This window comes from Prionailurus viverrinus, chromosome D4 (genome assembly GCF_022837055.1).
Source record: "Prionailurus viverrinus isolate Anna chromosome D4, UM_Priviv_1.0, whole genome shotgun sequence".
Lineage (NCBI taxonomy): Eukaryota > Metazoa > Chordata > Mammalia > Carnivora > Felidae > Prionailurus > Prionailurus viverrinus.
The window spans coordinates 65,668,847-65,677,735 of record NC_062573.1 but is presented as its reverse complement, the minus strand read 5'-3'; the positions used below and the strand labels follow the sequence as shown (position 1 = coordinate 65,677,735).

At 42.4% G+C, this 8,889-nt stretch overlaps 1 non-coding gene across 1 annotated transcript; it reads right to left on the bottom strand.

The window, feature by feature from the left end:
- Positions 1-5,257: 5,257 nt before the first annotated feature.
- On the bottom strand, positions 5,258-5,363 carry LOC125151031 (U6 spliceosomal RNA). The gene has a single exon (XR_007146591.1). It is a non-coding gene; the product is annotated as a U6 spliceosomal RNA (small nuclear RNA).
- Between the last annotated feature and the right edge of the window lie 3,526 nt (positions 5,364-8,889).

Genomic DNA, 8,889 nt, shown 5'->3' with positions numbered 1-8,889 from the left:
ATCACAGCAGACATTCCTCCCACACTTCTCAGACTTCTAAGGAAATGTCTAAAACACATGTTATTTTATGCCTGATAACATGTACTTTATTTGCATAAACATTTCTTAGTAAAATTATTATGAAGAGTGGCCCCTGTTGTCAGAGAAACCAAGAAAAAAATATCTAGTGTTCCATTTTTTCAAACTGTAGTCATTTTCTGTGCTTTTACTCTTGTGGTTACAAGACAACATCCTTCTGCAACATGGAGCTTCTTATCTTGTCCTTCTCTAGGATTTCTTGTTGGCCTATAAGTGTTCCCCTGAATTCACCAACATAAATGCAATATATTTCTAAACTAAATTGATGACATTTACCTTCCTTTGAAACTGACTTGTCTTCTGATCTAACTGCCCAACATAGGTCACTATGTTTACAATACTAAATTCTAATATGAGCCAACTTCAGTTCAAATCCAGGTGCTATTACAAACTCGAAGTGTGACTGTGGGGATGTTATGGAACCTGGTCTGGATCACCCGGTGGAAGAACCAAGTGGCACTCGGAGATCTTGGAAGGCAGGAGGTTTATTTCACACCAGCAGGCTCAGAGGAGATCACTCTCCAGAGGTCTGAGTCCTGAGCATTAAATAGAGGGAACAATTTATTGTCTGTTACTTCCACATTTCCACATTAGCAGTAATTTGGCACCTGCGGCAAGCGGGGTAGGAAGAAGAACCCCAAAGGGGAGTCTTCAGTGGGGGACTGGAATTTCCCTATTAGTCCTGTCAGCCATCTTGTAACAGATTTTTCCCTATCAAGGAAAATGTTAAAATCCTCTCTACATTAGTTTCTCATCTGTAAAATGAGTCTAGTAAGCATATTAGTTGGGGTGCCTGGGTGGCTGAGTTGATTAAGCCACCAACTCTTGATTTCGGCTCAGGTCGTGATCTCATGGTGGTAGAATTGAGCCCCACATTGATCTCTGCCTGGGTGTGGACCCTGCTTGGGACTCTCTCTCCCCACCCCACTCTGCCCCTCCCCAGCTTGCTTGCATGCTTTGTCTCTCTCTCTCTCTCTCTCTCTCAAAAAAAAAATTGTATTAGCTTCATGCAAATGTTTTGAGGATTAAATGAGATGATACCTATAAAGCTCATAACATTTTGCCTGAGACATAATTAGCCCTCAGTGAGAGTTAACAATTTGATGATGGGGAGGGAGGGGGAAGAGGAGGGGGACCAGAAGAAGGAGGCGGAGGATAATGTTAATGATTGTGGTGATAATGTCCTTATTTTAATGTGAATAGAGAAAGGATAGTCTGTTCTGTACTGAACATATTCTCTTTCGAGGTCACCTCTATGCCATGAAAAATGACAACACTTAAGGAAAAGCAGAGAGCAATAAAAGAAGTCATCTTCTCATATCTGAGGCAGATATCACAGTCTTATTAAAAATTTCCCACAGTAAGGAGGATGATGCTATGATGACGGGAGATTTTCTCTAAAGTGAATGTCGGCATCCTAAACCAAGTCAGACCTTTCAGTCTACTCTAGAGCATCTTTTAACATTCCCAATCCTTGTCTTTGACATAGTGTTTCTACGTTCATGTTTACATGTTGGTGCTCTACTCCACTGTGCTCTAAGAATAAAACATACGTATAAAAATGATGGCTGGCAGCCCGACTTCAAACATTTGTTTTCAAGGTCCAGAGATCCAGTTTCAAATTAATTGTCGTGCACAGTAAGAGGGGTCCCAAGGCCTATATCATCCAATCTTTGCCACTCACTTCCTGTGTGAACTTGAACACATTCTTTAACTTTGGGGGATCTCAGCATTTCTAAATAAGTTGGACGTAATTGTAGAGCCCACTTTAAGGCAATCAACTTGAACAGAGGAAACCTGAGAAAGGTGGAAGGGCCCACAGTAACTCTCTGTCCGAATACACACAGGCACATTAGGCGACCTACCTCAAAATATCCAATGGGTTGGACACAAGTACCAAGAAAGTAAAATTCCGTAGTTCTCATACCTCCTCACCTTCCCCCTTTAACTACAGCCCCCCACCCACCTCAAAGCAGCCAGCCTCTGCTCTGCTGTCCAGCCAGTTGCTCCCTTGCTGAGTATTCAATAAACTTCTATCTCCTTTGTTCGACCTTGGGTGAATTTTTTCTCTGCCCATGCCACTGGCTTCCACCCTATCTGGTCATCCCACATTTGGTGCCCCCCCCCCCCATCCAAGCAGGAGATCCCACAGTAATTTGGCTTGTAAATGCTTCTTTCAGTGCTATGCTTAAATCAAAAGATTGGTTGTGGTTCCTACTTTAAGGTGGCTTTGTTATTGTTAGTCTTCTTACAAAAAGTTGAGAGTCCTGCCTTGTTCTCGAATTAGCTCCTAAGACTGTAATATTTAAAAAGACCCACCCAGGGGCACCTGAGTAGCTCAGTTGGTTAAGCATCAGGCTTTGGCTGAGGTCATGATCTCACAGTTCATGGGTTCGAGCCCCAGGTTGGGCTCTGTGCTGAGAGCACAGCAGCTCAGAGCCTGCCTGGAGGCTGCTTCAGATTGTGTCTCCCTCTCTTTCCACCCCTCCCCAGCTTGTACTCTGTCTCTCTCCCTCTCTCAGAAATAAATAAACATTAAAAAAAATTTTTTAAAAGACCCGCCCATAAGAACTCTAGCTATAATTGTGAGCACAGCATTATGCAAAAACTTGTCATATCCCTAAATTGTACAGCTGTAACTAAGGTAACATTGTGTGTCAACTCTACTCAAATAAAAAAAATAAACATAAATAAATTTTAAAAAATCAAAAAGAACTATTATTCATCCAGGCAAAGGAAGTAACCTGCTTAAAATCAACTGTGGTGTAGGCAACTGATGCATCAGTAGAAAAACAGACCAATAAATTGAGGTTTTTCTTCCCTTTCTGATGAAAGAAACTTACAAGATGTCCACATCCTCTGAATGCTGTCCTACAAGCTGGTGTGAAGATCAGATGTAGAATCAGCATAACTGGAAAGAGGAAGCATGAAGGAAAGGAAAGGAAAAGTGTTGCAGGGGGTAAAAGGTAGAAAAACCTGAAAACAAAATAATCTTTTTCTTGCCACTCAAAGCGTGGTCCTTGGACCACATATTGCCATCATCTGACAGCTGGTTTGAACTGTGGAATCTCAGATGTACTGCTGATCGATTGTATGGATAGTGGCGGTGCACAGATCCTTTGCATCTGCCAGTGTGCCCATCCTTTAGCGCTCCAAGTGCTAGCTGATAACAACTCACAGCCGACCCTTCATCTAGAGCATTATCCTTGGCCGAATGGGAGCTTCCTCACTTGGAAAGCTACATGGTACCCACCCAACAAACTTCAGGCAATAATTGACTGGTACTAAGGGATGAAAGACTGGTTCTTGATCTTAGGGTGAGGTTATTTGTTGCCACATGTGTTCCAAAGCTTCCCCTGGGTTCAAAGACTAAAGCTAAGTCTTTGATTGAGACCACATTCATGATTAGCTTTTACGCCTGGCTCTATCAGGCATTGTTCACTTCTTTTCTCCTGAGAATACTCCTCTAGTGAGTTACTTGAATAAGAATCCCCATCTCAGGCTCCACTTTTAAGAAACTCAACCTCAGGTGCTTTGTATCAGAAATATATCTGAGAAGCAGAGGCTAAGGATAGACATTTCTAGTTGGATCTAACGTGCCAGCTGGATCACAGGTGGTAGGTGATGGACTGATATAGTCTCTGGGAAGCCGTAGCAGGCAACTACTAAGACTTCCCTGTGAGGAGAGGGGATGGGATGCAGGTGGAGGGAATGCACTGCCTGGTACAATTTCCCAGGCGCTGGAGAGATATGGGGAAATAGCAACTGCAAAGACTGTGAAATTGAGTGGCTGTTGCTAAGTAGCATTGATTTAGTGAAGAAAGAAAATGACAGGTTCAGACCTCTTAATAATTCAAAGTAAAGTGTGAGTGTCAGAGGCCTCCGTGGTAGCATTCGAAAAGATTCTCATCACCTGAAGCCAGAGGGTGGAAACAGCTGAAGATTAGACAGAGAAGTTAAGTATAATATTGGCAGAGCTTTAGAGAATTCTAGGCCTAGGCAAATCTCCTATACCAGTACAGCACCCAGAGAGGGAAAGAGTGGAACTCTGAGATTTGAGATGAAGACACGTAGGTAGATGAACCAGTGAACTTCGTATCCTTAATCTCTCTGAGCCCACCAGGCCAGCAGAAGTGGCCTACTTCTTTTGGAAGAGAGATAACCCACCTTGTTTAAGACTCTGCAGAGGCCTCAGATGAGGTAGGTGCCAAACAAGAAAACAAATAATCTCCTTAGGATCTGCTCTCTTAAAGTCCACCTGGACTTTAAATATGATCAGGCCCTTAAATATGATCAAACCTCGGCATAGCCAGCCTGGAGAAGTGCTGGATGTGTCAGGGACTAGGAGGGATTATACATCAAAGTTGCTACAGGACATGGGTAACATGTGCTGGCAGGAACCGGGAAAATATGTCTGGAAGTGAGTCTTGAAGATGCCAGATCAAGAAGGTGGCATATAAAGCTAGATGAAGGAAGATTTACCATATGAGGGAACTCGCTAGTGAAACAGGATTTATTTAACTCCCTGGCAAGAACTCTAAGTGATGGTTCTATAGGCTTGGAAAAAATGACAGCTGGCATTAAATTAGAGAGGCTCTGGAAAACGGTGAGAAAGAGCTCAGAAGGCTTAGAGAGCTAAGTATGCTAGAATGGATCTATTATATACAACTGGAAAACCTACCAGCTGGTCATTTCCTTTAAGAGGGCCTGGAGAGCACTCCACTTATTAAAGCAATAAGGAATGAACTAGGGAGGAACATCACTGCAATGCTCAGTAATGCCTGTCTTCTGTGGGCTGAATTAGTAGCTGTTACAGAACTGAGTTCCCTAGAAGCAAAGGGGATGATAGGATCTTGGAATAGCATGGTTAGCAAGGTCTGAATGGCAGCCAAGAGGGGTCTGACTTAATACGGTCTTAGAGAAATACGTGTGTTGAAATACGTGGTGTTCCTAGAGGCAAGATCAATAAGCAGCCAACTGCCCAGGGTACTGTCAAATCTATATCTAAATATCTATATCTATATCTATCAGAAAAATTAGGAATAGATGAGTAGAAGGCAACACTCCCCAGTGGAAAGTCACAAACTTTTGCCCAGTTTCCACACTGGAGTCAACTCCCAGATGCAGGACCCACTGACTGAAGGAGCATCCAGGTCCAGATGATGAAGGGATCTCTGACACCGCAGCAGGTATATACATGAATCTGCATGTCATCTGCACACAGGGGTCATGCTAATCTTCTCTGTATCTTTCCAATTCTGTATACGTGCTGCTGAAGCTAACACCAGCAATTACATACAACAGTGATTCTTCCATCCTTCCCAAGTGGGACCTATAGCCATTTACTTGGGTAATGGCAAACTTGGAAAGGGGAATTTCCAGATTTTTCAAGGTTTGTCAAATACAGCATCCAAGTTCAATCTGATACCAGGAGATCCATGTGCCATCTTGCTTTCCTCTGCATTACAGTAGGGGTATAAGGAGTTCAGTTAGTAAAGGTAATAAATGGAGTTCTGACCCAGGTCTATCCCACAGGAGGGGTTATTGTCTCTATGGACCCGCTTGGTTGTCACTTCCTTGCTCCCCAAATGGGGAATTCAAGTGCACATATTTAGCAGTTAGCAGAAATTTCAAATGGGTTCCTTGACCTATAGATTAGGAATGTTTGTAGTAAGAAAGCAAAGTAGTAGCCCCTGAAATTACCCCCACCCGCCCCAGAAATTAGAGTAAACAAAAACACATGGGATACACATTCACGGTCCTATCCCAAGGTTGTGCTAATTTTCATGACCTCTGGCATACAACAGATTGAAGGGACCTGGATTGTGTAGGAAAGGGGAACTATTTTCCTTCTACCTATCTGACGTTCACTGTCTGGGGCTCTGTAAATTCACCTGACAAAAGACAGATTAACAAGAGAAAAACAGAACTTTATTAACTTGTGCACTGCGCATGTACTTGGGAGCACTCAGAGATGAGTAACTCAAAGGGGTGGTTAGAATGTGGGTTTATATAACATCTTAACAAAAGAGCAATATATTTTTAGAGATGTACAAGACAAAGGTAAGAGACTTTGAGTTCCAGGGGCAGCATTCTGTGCGAAGGCAAAAAAATGGGGAAACTAAAGGTAGATAAGGGCTAGTTGCAAGGTTTGTTTATATAGATTCCTTTGGTTTCCTCTCTGGGCCAATAAGGACCTGGTTATCTCTGGTGGTTAACTTCTGTCCTTCCTGGTAGAGAAGGAAAGGGAAACACCTTTATAAATTTGTATCCTGCCTCTAAGCGAATAAGGGGAGGGCAAAGAGATACTCTTATATTTACTTCTTTTCAACTGCCTTCAGCTCAAAATAAGCCTATGCCAAAGTGGCATATTTTGAGATGGCATATTTTGCTAACCTTCAACTTTCTGGATATTTTGGAGAGAATTTACATCATGTCAATTGAAGCTGATGAGCAAGAAGTGGCAAATAGTATGGATGCCTTAGACATGCATATCCAGTCCAGAGAGTGGGGAAATACGTCATGTTTCCTACCACAAAGAATGAAACCCAACCTTTGATAGGTTCCTTTGGGTTTTGCAGGCAGTATATTCTGCATTAGGAATACAGAAACTACCAATTCACCATGTTGATTTAAAGGCTATTATCAACTTCTGTTAAGGTCCAGAAAAAAATAGTTCTCTGTAGTACTTCAGGTTTTGGTTCTGAAGTGCTGACATTTTATTTCTATGGCTCAGCAGACTCCATGATACTAGACAGATCGTGGTAGAGAAAGACATTGTGTAGGACTCTGGGAAGACCCAACAGGATGGCCACAGCAGAAACTCCTATGATTTGGAAGAAAGTCGATGTCATGTCACATGTAGCAGAAAAACTATATTCCATTCAAAAAATAGGTCTTGGGATAATACTAGATCTTTTAGAAACTGCACATCTGCCCTCGGGAATTAAGTGACTGTATGGTCAGAATTACTCATCATAAATTGGATACTTTCAGATCCACCAAATCATAACATTGGGGCGTTCTAGCAGCAATCATTAATCAAGCAGATGTGGTACATGCAAAATCAGGCTCAAGCTGGTCCAGGAGACACAAATAAGGTAATGAACAGCTGTCAGAACCCATGTTTCTCTGGTGCCTTTGTCTCAGCTCACACTCTTGTCACATGGGCATTTTCTATAACTGATGGGAGAGGAAATACACAAGGTTGATTCACAGATGGGTCAGTTAACTAAGTGAATGCAAACAAAAAATAAAGTATCACTGCACCATGTCACCTTTCAGGGGAAGCCCTGAAAAACCGTCACGGGGAAAGTCTCCCATTTGGCAGAGCTTCAGACACTACAAGGGGTGATGTGCTTGGAATGCAGAGACAGTAGACAAAAGGGAGCATATATATCAATTCTCAAGAAGGCAGAAATAGCTTAACTGATTGGTCAATGGCTTGTAAAGAACTAGATCAAAGGACAGGGAACAAGGAGATCTCGGGATGTGTCAGGCAAATGAATCTTTGAGAGTGAGCACAAAATATGAGGATCTTCGTATGACACATTAATGCTGAGCAGAGTGTGTCCACCTCAGAAGAGGCATTAAACACTTCACAAACAAGATGACTCAGTGAGTAGATATTTTCTAACCTTTGAGCTTAACCACTATGGTGCTTGCATGATGAACTCATAAAAAGAGCGGCCATAGTGGCAGAGATAGGCTTTTTGTGAGTCAGACAGCAGGACCTCCCTCACTGATACTAACCAGTCTAATTCCTGCCCTTTTCAATATTCCACTTACTAGCAAAAGAGAACAAAATTGAAATCTCAGAAGAGTACCACCCCTCATGAAAATCAAGCAGCCACTTGAAGCAAGTAAAACTTCTTCTTCACACTGTCCCCCAGTAGTGGCAGCTATTCATCACTCACCAAAATCAACACATATTCCGTGTTTGCCTTTTGGATCCACATGATCTTAGCTAGCACCACTATCCAAGGGCTGATAGAGTATCTGATCTACCAACACATCTCAGACAAACACATTTTACCTAAGAAGGTGTAACAGCAAACACTATGGTTATAAGCTTCACCCAAAATATGACCAGGGGTGCCTGGGTGGCTCAGTCGGTTGAGCATCGGACTTCAGCTCAGGTCATGATCTTACATTTAGTGAGTTCAAGCCCCCACATCAGGCTCTGTGCTGATAGCTCAGAGCCTGCAGCCTGATTCAGATTCTGCCTCCCTCTCTCTCTGCCCCTTCCCCACTCACACTCTCTCTCTGTCTCTGTCTCTGTCTCTCTCTCTCTCAATAATGGATAAACATTTAAAAAAAATTCTTTTTAAATATGACCGAACCCTGAAGAAGCTGTGCTTAAAAGGCATAAACTTAATACAGGTATCACTTGATGAGAAGTACAAGGAATGGATAGAAAAGAATGCTGTGGTCCCCCACGCAGATGTCTTCTATTATGCAGTATACATGTGCACATTGGCTTATAACAACTCATGGCTGCTCCCATCTCCAGAGAATTGCCTTTGTCCCAACAGGAGTGTCCAAACATTAGTGGGACTAATGATGTATATAGGACACCCTAAATTGCACCAACAGCACAAACATTTGGCAGACATACACGATTCCTCAAGATATTTGCAAAGTTATGTGTTAAGATGATTACTGGCAAAGATTAATCCATCAGAATTATAAGTATATATCACCAAGTGCTCACTTTCGATTCAGGGAAATGACATATCTCAGAGAATGTATCCATTTTCCCTGTTTTATAATTGCTGGCACACACCTAAGTGGCTATACATCTTCCATTTG